Source organism: Puma concolor, chromosome E2, assembly GCF_028749965.1.
Source record: "Puma concolor isolate L17-30 chromosome E2, mPumCon1.1.hap2, whole genome shotgun sequence".
NCBI lineage: Eukaryota > Metazoa > Chordata > Mammalia > Carnivora > Felidae > Puma > Puma concolor.
In genome coordinates this window covers 7,997,350-8,013,687 of record NC_141681.1, presented here as the reverse complement: position 1 = coordinate 8,013,687, position 16,338 = coordinate 7,997,350, and the positions used below count along the sequence as shown (strand labels likewise).

The 16,338-nt window shown below is 47.2% G+C and overlaps 1 long non-coding RNA gene across 1 annotated transcript in view; it reads right to left on the bottom strand.

Moving 5' to 3' along the window:
- The window catches only part of LOC147573351 (uncharacterized), a 44,383-nt gene extending 28,275 nt beyond the window's left edge, over positions 1–16,108 (bottom strand). The window contains exons 1-2 of the long non-coding RNA XR_015244664.1: positions 15,596–16,108; positions 9,628–11,461 (exon numbers count right to left, since the gene is read on the bottom strand). This is a non-coding gene — a long non-coding RNA (uncharacterized LOC147573351). The remainder of the gene's footprint in view (positions 1–9,627; positions 11,462–15,595) is intronic.
- Positions 16,109–16,338: the final 230 nt, after the last annotated feature.

Here is a 16,338-nt window from a genome sequence, read left to right as displayed (position 1 = left end):
CCCTGGAATGGAGTTTAAGAGCCAGAGATGAAGGAGACAGAGTTTCAAGGTGGCCAAACCACTGTTAACTTTTAAATAAAATAGATTGCATTTGGTTTTCTGGTTATAAAGACAACTGGGTTCTACTGGAAGCAGACCTTGGGTTAAGAACCTGAGTGCCGGGCCGCCTGGGTGGCTCGGTCGGTTGAGCGTCCGACTCTTGATTTCGGCTCAGGTCATGATCCCAGGGTTGTGGGATCGAGCCCCGCATTGGCTCTGTGCTGAGCCTGGAGCCTGCTTGAGATTCTCTCTCTCTCTCTGCCCCTCTTCCCCCTCGCACTTGCTCTCTCTCCCTCTCTTTCTCTCTCTCTCAAATAATAATAAAAGAACTTGAGTGCAAATAGTTTTGGGGGGAGCATCTACAGGGGAAGTGGGACATGAGTCAGGGAAAGAGGCACCGTGTGACTGAGCAGGCAGCCACTATAGGTAACACGAGGCTTGGTGCCACTGGGAAAGTCTGGGAGACTGTGCAGAATATACGTGAGTTTTCCCACCTGAGAGGTGAAGAAGCCGGGAAGTTACCCTGCGACTCCCACCCACCACCGGCTGAATGCTGCTCCCGGCACTGGTAACTCTTCAGCACTTCTGGGCTGGTCTGCGCACAGGGCAGGCCCTCAGGTGGAAAGGCACGGGTATTTCAGTAGGGTGCCACTGGTGCGTACCAGAACGGCCAGGCCAAGGGATACGGACAGAGCATCGGCAGCATTTGCTTCCCATGTGGGAGAACTCTTAACCCACCTTCACCTACCCCTCCCCGTATTAACCAATGTCCTTATCCCTTCCGTACATCATTCTGGTGATTAAGCCCTTGGGGCTAACATGGTACTTCCCTGGGCGCCCACACAATTCTGCCTCCGCCAGATGTCTCATCGTGGCTTGCCCAGAGTGAGCTGCATTAACTGACTTTTCAAATTAACCAACTATTGGTTCAGGACTGTCATATGCTAGGGCTTACTCCTCCTTCTACCACTGTACAGACACACACACACACACACACACACATGCACACTTATGGTTGTCTATGTGAAGGACAGTGCAGTGTCATTAATAAGAACGATGCCAGTAGGGCATAATTCCCAGACGAATTATATATATATATATATATATATATATATAATAAGATTGGTGAAGGGCACCTGGGTGGCTCAGCAGGGTAAGTGTTCAGCTCTTGATTTTGGCTCAGGTCATAATGTCATTAGTCTCCCATGGCTCGGGGAATTCATGGGTGAGAGCATGAGGACCTGATCAGGTTCCACGGTATGGTGGGGCTACCACCAAAGAAGCCAACAGCAGACCCCTCAACAACCTCAGCTTTGAGCGACCCCATTGGTGACTCAGCACAGCGTTTCCCAAACTTGACAAACATACAGATTTCCAGCTTCGTCTCCTGGCGATTCTGATTTAGCAGGACTGGACTGGTCCTAGAAACCTGACTGTTAACTCACAACTAAGTAATTCTTACAACTGAGCAAGGCTTGGGGCGCTTGGGTGGCTCAGTCGGTTGGGCGTTGCACTTTGGCTCAGGTCATGATCTTACCCTTGGTGAGTTCCAGTCCCATGTCAGGCTCTGTGCTGACAGCTCAGATCCTGGAGCCCGCTTCAGATTCTGTCTCCCTCTCTCTCTGCCCTTCTCCTGCCTTCTCGTACACTTGTCTCTCTCTCTCTCAAAAAATAAACATTATAAATAAATAAATAAATAAATAAATAAATAAATAAATAAATAAATAAATAAATAAATAAAACAGAGCAAGGCTGAGGTTCTGACCCAGCAGAACCATGGATCGTGAACTTGGTGGGGGAGGGGGGGAAGTCCTAAATCACCTGGTAGCCCACAAGGTCAGTCAGTTTCCAACTTAGTCCAGATCAACCCATCTGCTGGTTATGTATTCATTCCTTCCATGCTGCTGACCCCTCACCAACTAGGGCAGCACTTTTCATCCATGGCACTACTGACGTTTTACACTGATTCTGTGTGAAGGGGGATTCCCTGGGCACTTCAGGATGTTTAGCAGCATTCTTGACCTCTACCCACAAATGCCAGGAACACATCCCCCACCGCCACTGTGTCAGCCAAACCTGTCTCCAGACATTGCCTTATGTCCCTGGGAGGGGGAGCAAAATTACACCCCCCCCCCATTGAGGTCACTGAACTATGGTGACCAACCAACCAAGTTTGCCCAGGACTTCCTGGTTTTAGCATTAAAAGTCCCACGTCCTGGGAAAACCCCTCAGGCAACTGATACCACTGCTCACCCAAAACACATTCCCTTTGAAGGCTGAGGGTAGCTCATGTGTCACTGAAAAGCCCTTAATTCTTCCAGACAGCCAAGTTCAGATCTCAGCTGTGTAGAAGAACCTGGAATGGGGCTGCGGCTAAAAAGATCTTTGAGACATCCCACTCAATGGGGCCCAGAGAGGTCTGAGAACCCATCCCCTAGACTGTGAGCGCCACAGGGGCAAGAAACCAACTGTGTCCTTCCCTGATGATACCCCAGTGCCCAGCAGAGAATATATAAAACATGGTCAGTAAATATTACTGATCAAGTGGTGGATGGATGGATGGATGGATGGATGGATGGACAGATGGCTAGATGCATAGGTGCATGGATGGACAGATGGGTATATAACTAACTAAGGGACTACAATTAAGTTTTCTAATCTTTCTGAGCTTCAGCACATCCCCTCCCATAGAATATAGGTAATAATACCTTCTATGTAAGGCTGCTGTGAAGGCTGAATGATAAAACAAACTGCTGGGTGTGGCTTCCAGTATCAAAATGCTTCCTTCAGTGCCTAGCACATATAAATGCTGGCTCCCTTCTTCCTTTTCTGGGGTCCAGAAGAAGTAGTTAAATTTAATTAAATGATCTGAAATATGAGGAGAGGTAGGAGAGGCCCCACAATGCCCACAACACAGACAAACAGGGGCGAGGATGATTGCAAACACTCTTATCTTTTATTTCTCTCTTGTGGTCGTAATTTCAAATTGTTCCTAATTCAGATAATGGATCCAATAAATGAGATCCCACAGCGTCCTGCCAAGTGCACTTTGTCTTGTGTGCCCTGGCATCTGGGAAACTTTCATAAACAGCCCTCTCTCTGCCCATTAGGTTGGTTCTGCTTCTGAGCCATTTGGACCCTCTGGCCACCTGAATCACAAGGACTTAATCCTCCCATCCACCCTCAAGTTCAGAGGAAGATGAGAAGAGCAGAAGGCAATAGCCCAGCCTTTACTCAGCAGTTTCAACCCCTTAGCTCAGCCAGGGGGCCCCTGACCACATGCTCTTCTCAATACCATTTTCGTGAACCATCACAAGACCTGCTACCTGCCCCAAAAGCCTCTTGGTTAGCGTCCTGCCTTGTCTTGGGTGCCTGTCTCTGAGACAGCTAGTCCATATGTCTGCTCCATAAGACTATGTTCTAAAGACGCCAGATTCTCTCCTTGGGGAGATCTGATTTCTTCCCCTCCCCCACCCCCTATTTCCTCAATACTTTATTTGCATACATTTCTCTATACAAGCCATAGCAAGTGAGGGCCAATCTGGGATTCAGAGTATGGTTGCCATGAAAATGGATCACTCAGATTTCCCCGATTGTGGGAACACAGTTGACTGACAGCCCCAGCTGCCACCTGTCTGGCTGCATCACATTCCTGCTGAGGTTTACACTTCTCCCAGGCTACTCCACCCAATGATTGAGAACAGCACAGTACAGTGCCAGCCTGTTCCCACAGGGCATGGGACTCCTCTAAGGGGTGACTTTAGCCTGAAGACTCCTCATCAGCCTGGCCAAAATGTTCTTATACCTGTGCTGTGGTCTGAGGCTCTTCCTGCACTGTTCTCCTTCCCACTCTCCTTTCACAGGTGTCAGGCATGGATTTAATCTGAAGGCTCGTCCTGCCTCTTCCAGTTTCCTCCCCCCATCATGCCTTTCCAGGCAATCCCTCAATAAACCTTCCACTTGTCTAATCCCATCCTAATGTCTGCTTCTTGGAGACCAAAACTAGCACAAAGGAAATGGCAGTTTGCCAAATTAAATAGGCTACTGATGTCTAAAGGCAGGTGTTTGCTGGAGTTTTCAGACCTATCTATGCAAGAATTCTTTCATTTATTTTATTTACTTAGTTTCTTTTTTATGAAAGCAGATGATGAGATTTAGAGTTTGGGGGCTGGCGACAGCAAGCTGATGGAGGGGATCTCGGCAGTACTGTCTCTCTACCCAGCTTGGAGTTGGTTTGGAGCCTCATAGAAGAAGGGGTGATAGCCGAAAGTTGAAGGAGTTGCATTAAGAAGAGAGTGAGGGGGTACCTGGGTGGCTCAGTCAGTTGGGAGTCCAACTTTGGCTGAGGTCACGATCTCACGGTTTGTGGGTTCAAGCCCCGTGTCGGGCTCTGTGCTGATAGCTCAGAGCCTAGAGCCTGCTTCGCATTCTGTGTCTCCCTCTCTCTCTGCCCCTCCCCCACTCATGCTCTAACTCTCTCTCTCTCTCTCAAAAAGAAAGAAAGAAAGAAAGAAAGAAAGAAAGAAAGAAAGAAAGAAAGACTGAGAAGTGGAGCATAAGCCATCCTACTGTGAAGTCCACACAACCAAATGTGGTCGAATTTGTCAGGGGCGTGGGGGAAAGATAGTCACATACACAGTTGGTCACAGTCCACAGGGCACCAGCAGGAATGGCTATACCCAGTGGGGCAGTGTTTTCATGGAAAATTGTATCAGTTATCTATTGCTATATAACAAAGGACCTCCACACCCCTCAATTATTTATTATCTTGAAACAACATCCATTTATTATCACTCATGTATCTACAAGTCGGGTAGAACTTAGCTTCCCCAGGCTGGGCTCCACTGAGTCACCTGCGCTTCGTGTAGTTCTCCTTTTCCTTGTACTACCTGGCTAGCCAGGGCATATTCCTCCCACGGCAATGGTAGAGTATCAAGAATACAGGGGGCAAGTGTGAGTCCCCCTAAGGTCACTTCCACACATATACCATTGAACAATGCAAGTCAGATGGTCGAGGATTGAGCGAATATACTCCACCTATGATGAAGCCAATGCAAAGGTATGGATGCAAAAAAGAGTGGAGACTCTCCTACCAGGACTCTATCAATAAAGGTAGACAAGGGTCACATGAGGAAGAGGCAGCCAAAGAGAAAGATTTGTTCCAGCACCTATAAGAAACGTTCCCACCCTGGAAATGGCATGAACCAACTGGAGAAACCTTTGAGTTTCTTTCATGTAACCTCATTAAAAGGTAAGAGTCCCCTCTTTCACGTAACGTTATCTTTCATGTAACCCCATTAAAAGGTAAGAGTCCCCTCTGCCTTGGTTTCTCTGCAATGCTCAGAGCTCTCCCTTCCTCTGACTGTCAGCCTTCTATTTGTCCTCATGCAAATTGTCTTCATGGTAGCAAGATGGATGCAGACTGATCAGAAGGTATTCCCTCAATCGTCCTAGAATGATCCAAAGTTGCCTGTGGAAAAGATAAACCAAACGTGGCCAAGTAAGGACATGTGTGGACTATCTCAGGGATACATTACTCCCTTCCAGGTACCAAATCATTACAGCAAGAATGAGATTACACTGTCAGCCCTCCTCAACTCTTATATTTGTTACACAACAGGGTAGAGTTGATTCTACAAATGAAAGCATGGGGGCTCTTAGGAAGGGGAAGGGGGTAAAGAAAATGGGAAAGCAGGCATCCAGTGTCCACTGGAAGCAACCAATAAACATATTTCCTGTCCTCATGGGAACTTAGAGTCTAGCTGAGGTGAGAGCGATTAATGGCCACAAAAACATATCATTACAAACTGGGGTAAGTGCTACAAAGAAAAGAAATGAAGAGGGTGCTATTGGGACAGATACCTGCGGACTCCCCTGGATGAAGAGAGAAGGCAGAGATAGAAGGGTGAACAGGATAAACTAGGTGGAAGAGATTGTACGTGGGAGACAGGGAACTGACGTGGTTAGAGCACCCCAGGAGCGGGAACAGGCTCCTGGACCAAAGGGATCATGGCACCAAAGGCAGCTGGGAGAGTGCCAGTGTGGCTAGAGCTCAGAGATGAGGGGGAAGACATGGGGGGGGGGGCGGTAGAGGGGGTCTGGGCCATGCAGGAAAACCCTTCATGAGGTATTTTATCTTTATCCTAAGAGAAGATGGAATCTCGAAAGGTCTTAAGTAGAGAAGGGGCATAACTTGACTTCTGTTTCTTTCACTCCCATGCACTTTGGAGAATGGGCTGGAGTTGACAAGAGTGGAAACAAGAGGCCTGTGACAAGACAACAGAGGTAGTCCAGGCAAACAAAGCTGGGGGATTGCAGATGGAAAGAAATACATAGATCTGTTCGAGAAGCAAAATCAGCAGGACTTGGTGAAAGATTGGGGAGGAAGACCAGGTTAGTAATCTCTGAATCTTGACCCTGCTTTCCATTAAGGACATCCTGATTTTTCTACGACCCTTATTCAATCGTCTGAGGAAGGCACACAAGTTGTCTTGGCAGCAAAGACTATAGAATGGACTCCAAGCCCAAATCCACCTGACACTGCCATGAACCCTCACTCGGCCAGCTCAGTGAGGTATTAACTACATGGGATTGTGGAATCCCAGGACGTGGGATTCCATCTTTGATCCTCATGAGCAAGAGAACTTCAGTGACCTATTTTAATCTCTTAAACTTCACTTTCCAGATCCATAAAATGTGGATTATAATACCCACAACTTGGGGTGGTTTTAATCTGGGTTGATTTAGGCAGATGATACTTTGCAAAGGGTAAAGGACTAAAAAATGCTAGTTCAGCTGGTACACTTACAAGGAAAATCATTCTGAGAGTACCTTTATCTAGTACAGTGGTTTCTGGCAATGGCTTGTTCTATATTTACTTATCTCAAAAAAGGGAAATTGCTTCTTGGGTCTTTGTTGTGATGTTACATACCTATGTATGTAGGGGACAAAACCTCCCTTTGTGACTTGTCGCTGAAACCATTTCAAGAAGAGCACAAAGTATCCTATTTTGGGGACAGTTTTCTCCACTCAGAAAACCTGCCGTCAATGACCTGTCACCTTGTCTATAGTCCTCTTTGATAAATTACACGGGTGTTGAAGCCACAGGGGAGCAAATGTTCCAATGCACAATGGGATCAAAAGAGGCCGAGCGAAGGGCAGGATTGGTCCCAAGCATAGGCCTAGTGTTAGAAGGGCAGTATTTCAATTAGAGATGACTACAAATAGTTAGGCAAAAAAGGAAAATTCATTGACATGAAACAGAAAAGATCGGGGCTATGGCCGACTGAGGTGCAGCTGGATTCTGGGACTCGAACAATGTCGCCAGCTTCTGTCCATCTTGTACTTCTGCTGTGTTGGCTGCAATGCAGACAGACTTTGCCCTCATGCCCTTCCGGGTTCACATCCAAGAAAAGAAAGACATTCTCTTCCAGGTAACTCCTGGGCAAGTCCTGGGCTTCACTCTGATTGGACCAACTTGAGTCAAATGCTCATCCTTCAACCAATCAGTTGGCCAGAAAGACAGAGCTCTGCAGCTTGGGTGATTCTAGATTGCATGCCCATCAGTGGCAGAAGGGATATGGGCTGAGAATGGGGAAAAAGATGAAACCCAAAGAGAAATCAGGGACTACTGTGTGGGAGTGGTGCTGGGAATTCCTTACAGACAGGCATGAGAGCCTGCCTCCCTCTTTCTCCTGTGAAAACACTGGGCCTACCCAGAAAATCCGGTTTAATCTCTCCATCTCAAGATGCTGAACTTAATCACATCTGCAAAGTTTCTCTTATCAGGCAAGGAAACCTATTCACAGGTTATAAGGATTAGGCCACTATTCTCTCTACCAAATTACCCTCTAGCTGTTAGTTGGGTTCAACCAATGGGAGGCACCTGCAGGTGATTGGAGGGTAGGAGGAGAGAGAGAGAGAGAGAGGTCCCCCTTCCCGAGTGCCCTCTCTGCCAGGCCAGGTCTGGTGTAGCTGCATTCCACAGTGGCCGCAGCTCCTCAGTCTGTCCCCACAGCCTTTCAGCTTTGACAGACTCCCCACACCCCATTCTCTCCTCTTGCCCTTTCAAACCCATGGGTGGTAATGGCTCCGGCTGTTGCTAGTCTTTGGATGCCTCGACATCCCTTGTTGATTCTCAACTGAAACCATACTTCTTCTAAGAATGGAGGATTATTAAAGAATCTTAAGCCATTTGAATTGGATTGTTTCCTGCTAGGACCTTGACTTAAGCCATCTTTAAAACACTGTTTCTCCATGATTTTTTTCCCCTCCACATCCATACCTTCCCCTCCTTCTCCTCTGCCTACAAACCAGCTCAGGTTTCCCCAAACTTAAGATGACCTTTCGGCTACCTAAAAATACCATAGTATTTCTTCCTTCTTTACCCCACCAACCTTCTTAAACAACTGATCTGCACACACATGCATACTCTGTCTCTGAATCTGGTTTCATTCCCTCCCTGAAAGCTCCTGAACATTTCCCTGTGAAGGTCACTCAGGACATCCTATTTCTCATTCCCAGTCTCTGGGAGACTTTCAAAGAGAATACTTATTCTCTACCTCTGGAGTGTGAGATACGAAACTTCACCCATATCTTCTGTCTGTTCCTTGTACATCTGGGCCCGTCCCTGATGGACTGATCCCACTCCTGCTTCTCATTTCATCATGTCATCATCTGTGAGCCCAACACTCTGGCAGCTCAGAGTCCTGTCTACACCTGCCCCTTGGTCCTCTGCACCTGGACAGGGCCCCTCCCCACCTCCCAGATGGAGCTCCACCTTCAGCCACTGCTCCCTGTCCCATGCTACTGATTTCCATCTGGACATTCCTGACATTTTATGGATGTACTTCCACGAGACTGAAGCCCAGGACATTGTCTTCCCTCCCGGCTCCTCTTCCCTTGGTGTTGGTGTGCACCTGCCCTCGGGCGGACAAGCTGCCTGGAGGATAGATGATGGTCAAGTCACCTGAAGGAAGGTTTTCAAAATACAGATCTCTGGGCCTCGCCCATGCCCCACTAAATTAGAATCTCAGACATTTGTGTTTTACCGATTTACCCAGGTGATGGATAAATGGTGCTTGGGAAATCCTGGTTTAAACAACCTACCGAGATAGCTTCACTGTCCAGTACACTTTTACACTAAATTCTCTATTCTATTAATTAAAAAAAAATAAATTAACAAAGCAAAGCAAGACAGTTTCTTGTACATTGTATCCACTACAGGTACTTGAGATGGTATTGGCTTGACAAGAGAAACTTCACGTACATTAAGTAGATATTCATGTACTTGTATTAACCCCTGTGTCCAACTCAAATGACCCATTTGGCAACAAGAGCAAGTTCACAAGGGGTGTTAGGGTAAATGAATAAGAAATGAAGAAATAGGAAGGCTTCAAAAAGATAATTATAAGTTCTTCATTTCTTATCAAAACAAAAAAACCCTTAGTAATATAAACAGAATGGAAATCTTCAGGACAGGATCTCAAGACATGCAAAGATCCACATCCAAGTTAGTCAGCTGCCTTTCTAACTAGCCTTTCATTTCCCCCAACTTTGTTAGCCTATGTTTGTTTTCCCAAGATTTACCAGATACACTCTCCCTTCGTGAGCCATCCAGAAGCTTGAGAATGTTCTCCGGCTGCCTACATGTTCGTCTTGAAGGTAATATTCCACTGACCACTTTTTTAAGAGCTCTGTCCAAACTTTTGTCTCTATAAATAACTCTGGTGGACTTTGGTGCTTGTTTTCAGCCACTCAGAAAGAAATATTCCATGCTCCCTTCTAATTTCCATGGTTGTTTTTCCTCCAGAGTTCAGACAAAAGAAAGGGGAAAAATCTTAACATTAACACAGCTATATATATATACATACATATACATATACACACACACACATATATATACATATATACACGCACATACATATATACACATACATACATATATATGTGTATATATATGTATATATGCATGTATATATGTATGTGTATATATGTGTATATATATATGTATGTATGTGTATATATGTATACATATATATATATATATATATATGTGTGTGTGTGTGTGTGTATAACCTCTAAGTTTTGGATGCTAACCAACTCCAAACTTCAGAAATCGGGAGCCAAGTTTGCCCTGGGCTGATTAGTAATAAATCAGTTCTTTCTCCATGCCCTGGAAGACTATCGAGGGCATTGTCTTGATCCCCTATAACAAGTACACAGACTGAGTGACATATAAACAACAAGCAATTTATGTCCCACAGCTCTGGAGGCTGAAAAGTCCAAGATCAAGGTGCGGGCAGATTCTGTGGCTGCCGAGGATCCGCTTCCTGGTTCACAGATGACCTTTTTTTTTGCATCCTCCCACTGCAGAAGGAGAACCACCTAGCTCTCTGGCCTCTTCTTCCAAAGGCATCCATCACATTCATGAGGACTCCACCCTCATGACCTAATCACCTCCAAAGGCCCCACCTCCAAATACCACCACATTGGGATTAGGGTTTCAACATGTAAATTGAGGGGGGGACACAAACATTCGGTCCACTGCAGACGGTGTCTGTCTCCCTGTGCTCTGACTGTCCTGGTCTGGAGTCCCCTGCCAGCCCTCTCTCTGCATCTAAGCAGTGTCATGGGCCCAAGGCTCTTGGGTGCCTGCCCAGGCAAATGAGGCTGGGGACACAGATCTCGTGGAGCTGGAAGCCTGCCTCTCCCCCTCCAGTGCAGACCAGACCAGACCACAGAACAACTCTGGCGTGGCGGGAGCGTCTGCCTCTTCTGCCAAGCGCCAGGCAGCAACGGACTCCCAGCCAACATCCACGTCATCTTGCCTGCCTTTTGCAGGTGATAGAGAAAAGGCGCTGCTGTGATGGATTCTGACCCATTGCCTCCTTTGGCTACAGGTGAGAACTGCTTCCAACGCAGGAGAATCTGCTGCCCTCAAGTATAGAGCCAGTCAGAAGTTTCTCATGCTGACTCCTCCCTCTGGGATGGTTCCTCTCCAACCCCATCCAGGTGAGGCCTGAAGATCCTAGAATTCCCATGCTTGACAGAGCCTTCAAAACTGTCTCAGCAAGGGATAGAGGCAGGACCAGGGCTCCCAACTCTCAACCCTGTGCTCTTTCCATGAGTGCATTAGTCCGGGCTCTCCAGAGAAACAGATGACACATAAAAGTCACCAGCACAACAGGGCACTTCCACTTTGGAATCGGAAGCCTATCAACTTAAAGCAGCTTCACTGGGGCACATGAAGGTCTTGTTCAGCATCAACAGAGGCTTGCTAAGCTTGCCTCGACCCTCAGAAGGAACACGAAGCAGGCGTGTGCTGTTCTCCCATGTCCACTCGATGTTTCTTTGGGACATTCTTCTGCCCCCAACCCATGAGGGCGGCTTATGGGTTTATCAGTCATGGTGCCCTGCCCACCTGCCATGGGAACCAGATAGATTGAGCTATCCTTTCTACCTGTGGTGGGCAGACTAATGGCCTCCCAAATTTGCCACATCCTAATCCCCGGAACCTGTAAATGCGTTGCCTCACATAAGGAGGAATTAAGGTTGCAGATGGCATTAGGGGTGCTAATTAGCTGACCTTCAGATAGGGACAGTAACCCGGGTTATCTAGGTGGGCTCAAAGTAATCACAAGTGTTCTTAACAATGGCAGAGGGAGGCAGTTAGACCAAGCAATGTGAGGATGGAAGCAGGGTCAGAGAGATGCTTCGTCGCTGGCTTTGAAGATGAAAGGGGCCCGGGCCAAGGAATGTGTGCAGTCTCTAGAAGATGGAGAAAGCCAGGAACCAGATTCTCCACTAGTGCCTCCAGAAGAAATATAGGCCTGCCCGCACCTTGACTAGAGCCCAGTGAGATCTATGTCTGACTTATAAACTACAGAACCATAAGATAATAAATTTGTGGGGGCGCCCGAGTGGCATAGTTGGTTAATCATCCGACTCAGGTCATGATCTCACAGTTTGTGGGTTCGAGCCCTGCATCGGGCTTTGCGTTGATGGCGTGGAGCCTGCTTAGGATTCTGTCTCTCCTTCTCTCTGCCCCTCCCCTTCTGGTTCTCCCTGTCTCTCTCAAAATAAATAAACTTAAAAAAAAGGATAATAAATTGGTGTTGTTTTAAGCCACCAAGTTTGTGATAATTTGTTACAGCAGCAAATGAATACACTACCCTATCTTCTAGGAACAGTGATTGGTCCGGGAATGGACTTGATATCCAAGAAGGGCCAATAGAGAACCTTTCCTGATGAGTATCTGGCCACTGGAGAGAGAATTCCCTCCCCTGCTGAGGATGTCAGCTGGAATATAGCTCAGTGGGTTGTCTAACTGCATAATTAAGCCAATATTCAAAGAGAGGCCTAAGTTGATAGAGAGAGATAGTACTCTAGATCCAACCTTGCCTGAAACACCCAGACTTCCCAGTTACACGACCGACTGAGTTATCTTTTGGGCTTAAGCTAAAGTGAATTGGCCATTTGTTGCTTGCATCTGAGAAAGTCCTGGCAAACATGGAATGCCAGCAGTAACTGGTCCTGTGATTCTTAGCTTTTTTTTTTGGCGGGGGGGGGGGAGGGGGGGCGCGGGTCGTAGATTCCTCTAAAATTCTAAAAGAAAATATGAATAGACGTGACATTTCTTGAGAACTAAACTGCTTGGTTCCAAATCTGGGCTCCCGGGCTCCAGCAGCACCCAGACAGACTCCTGACCCACAGAAAACTGGGAGAGAAGACGTGGATGTTGTTTTAAGGCACTAAGTTAAGGTAACTTGTTATGCAGCAGTAGATAAGCAATGCACCAGCTTTTTCCATCCTAGAGGTCTCTGAGTGTGAATTGTGAGTCCGTGAGGCTGGGAGCTGCCTCGGGCTGTGATGGCCCCCTTCCCATGTAGAAGGCAGGAGACGTTGATTTGAGGCGGCTGGTGGATTTGCCTTTCACGTACTCCTAGGCAAGATACTGCTTTCAAACTCCCAAACCCAAGGCCACAGATTCTGTGCCATGCTGCAAGCTGTTCTCTGCTTCCTGAGACTTGCACCTGTCAGATATTTCGGATAACTCTAAAATGAGAGGGAACAGTGCAGCTGTGGTTATGTGTTCTCAGCACCCATTCAACCCTCCCCATGGTAATGGCGATCCCAGTTTTCCTTTGGGAGAACACGTTTTTTCTGACTCTCAACCCAGTGGCTTGGGAGAGGGTAACCTCTACCACCCCCCAACCCACTACTCATTTCCAGAAGTGAGCACACGATACTGGTCTGACCAATCATGAATGAGATGGCAAAATTGGGGCAGAGCAGGATTTGGTGGGAGGGGAGGGGGGATCTCGGAGCTCTGTTTGGACATTCCAGCACTTGAGAAGCCTGTTAGATATCCAAGCGGAGACACCACAAAGGCAGGTGGATGTTCCAAAGGAGAGTCCAAGGCAGAGGTCCAGGCTGGAGCTATGAATTGGCCAAGAAGCAGCCACATGTGGTCAGGATCAGAATTATGAAGCTGGATGAGGTCACCTAGGCAGAGAGGATGGGTAGAGAAGAGACGAGGTTCAAAGCCCCAGCTCTGCGGGACTTCGGCCTTTAGAGAGCTAAGGAATGATGGACACTCACCAAAGGAGACTGGCTACCCAGCTGCGGGAGGAGGATCCGGAGAGGAATTGTCCCCAAAGCCAGAGAAGAAAGCATATCAAGGAGAACATGACCAACTGTGTCCCGTACTCCTGATAGGGCACGTCAGATAAGGGCTCAGAAAGGACCATTGGACTTAGCCTCAAGGCCGTCCCTGGAAACCTGAAGTGCATTTTCAGTGGGGCAGAGGGACAAAACCCCGATGAGGGTGGGTTCAAAATGAATCAGATGAGAGAAAATGGAAGCAGCAAGTATGGACAATTATTCAAGGAATTCCTTGAACCCATCAAGTATTCATTTTTCCTTAAGCTACTGTGAACTGCTTTCTGTTGCCCATAACCACACATGGCCAGACTAATGGAGGAGGCAGATAGGAGGCAAACACCAAAGGAAGATACTGAATATACCTAACGTGCCAGGAACTTCACACACATGGTCTCATTTCATTTTAACTATATATAATAACCCTATAAAGCAGGTGTTCATTATCCTCATTTTAATGAGAAAGAAACTGAGGCCCAGAGAAATGAAATGCCCTTGCATTCAAAGTGGCATTCAAACCCAGATCAGACTCCAGATCCTATAGCACCGCTAGGTCAGGGACAAATACTACTGAAGAAACCAGAGAGTCACTGAGGCCCTACTTTTATATTCAGAAATGCACCGTGGTTCTCAAACTTCAGAACCACCTGGAGGGCTTGTTAAAACCAGGTTGCCGGGCCCCAGATCAGCACTGGGTGGCAGGGAGGGGAGAGTCTGCATTTCTAACGGGTTCCACACACTATTGACACTGCTGGCCCAAGGACCACACTTTGAGGACTAGAGATTCGTACCATCACACACTCCCTTGCTCAGACTCAGGGTGCCTGAAGAGTCCCATTCGGAACTCAGATCTCTCCATCCACCTTATTTCCAAGCTACTAGAGGGAACCTCACAGCACTAGATTGGACTCCTTCAGGCTCTTCCTTTGAGAGCTGACCCCTGGCATTGGGAGGTCATATGGAAGGCACTTAGTTTAAAATGTCCTGTATTAAAGGGCACCTGGGTGGCTCAATTGGTTGAGTGTCCGACTCTTAGTTGTGGCTCAGGGCATGATCCCAGAGTCGTGGGATTGAGCCCCGTGTCAGGCTCGGTGCAGAGTGTGGAGCCTGTTTGAAATTCTCTGTCTCTCCCTCTGCCCCTCTCCCCCACATATGTACTCTCTCTGTATATATAAAATAAAAAATTATTTTAAAAATGTCTTGTGCTAAAGAAAAAAGCCTTGCATTGTAAGACTCTCCATATTTATCATCACATAGCTTATAATCACTCGTAATCATAATTATCAACGTAAGACATAGAATCCTCTGAATTCCACTACTTCAGAAAGTTTCTTTGGGAAGTTTGATCAGAGTGTAATCGAGGGGGAATAGTTCTCTCTGGTGGCTTCAGGTCAGGCTGCTACAAAGAGCACTATCCAGAAATTTCCTCGGGTGGGCAGCCTCTGTGGGATGACATGGAAACCAACCCATTTGAGCCTCGTGAAAACCTTGCACAGGCCCCTTGGGCTGAACAACCCACATCCCTGACACTTTCTAGAATTTTTTTAATGGTCATTGACTTTTGAGAGAGAGAGAGAGGGAAAGAGAGAGAGAGCGAGCACAAGCATGGGAGGGGCAGAGAGAGAGGGAGACACAGGATCCAAAGCAGGTTCCAGGCTCTGAGCTGTCAGCACAGAGCCCAATGCAGGGCTCGAACCATGAATTGTGAGATCAGGACCTGAGCCACCCAGGCCCCTGCCCCCAACACTTTCTACCCAGACCTTAGTTCCCAACCCTAGAATTGTATGTCTGCTCTTCTCTGACCCTGCCTTTCCTCTCAGCCACAGAGTAGGGCTGGGTCTCTTTTGGGAGTCTGCATCAATAGGGGAGAAACAGGACTGAACAGAGCATTGACCTTGAAGTTGGACATATGCGAATTCTCTTCCAATCAGCCAGGGAGTTGCTGCGCCCCCCCCCCCCCCCCCCCCAGCAAACTACTTGACTCCCTGAGCCTGTTTCTTCCTCTATGAAACAGAGACAAAAAAGAAATGTCAAATAGGCTGCTAGAGTGGATCATCAAAACTATTTGTCAAATGCCCAGAATAAAGAATGTTATTAACAGGGTTGTTTAATCATTCATGTAACAAGTATCCACTGAGCACGGACTACAACATTCCAGGCTCTGTGCTAGGAGCTGGGGATACAGCAGTGAAGAAAGGAAACAAAACTTTCTGGGGCGCCTGGGTGGCTTAGTCAGTTAAGTGTCTGACTTCAGCTCAGGGCATGTCAGCTCATGGGTTCGAGGCTCGTCAGTCTCTGTGCTGACAGCTCAGAGCCTGAAGCCAGCTTCAGATTCTGTGTCTCCCTCTCTCTCTGCCCCTCCCCCACTCACACTCTGTCTCTCTCTCAAAAATAAATAAACATTAAAAAAAAAAACACAAAACTTTCTGCCCTACTTGACCTGGGAAGTCTGGTGGGAACAGTCCAACAATTTGTGTTATTACATGACATTAAAAGGAGCTAAGTTTTTTGGAGGGGAGATAGGGTCCATCTTGGCAGGAAGTTTGCAATTGTCCATAGGATGGTCAGAGAAGGCCTCGTGGAGAAGATGTTCCTTGAGCAAAGACTTGAAGGAGATGAGGGGTGAGCCATGTACCC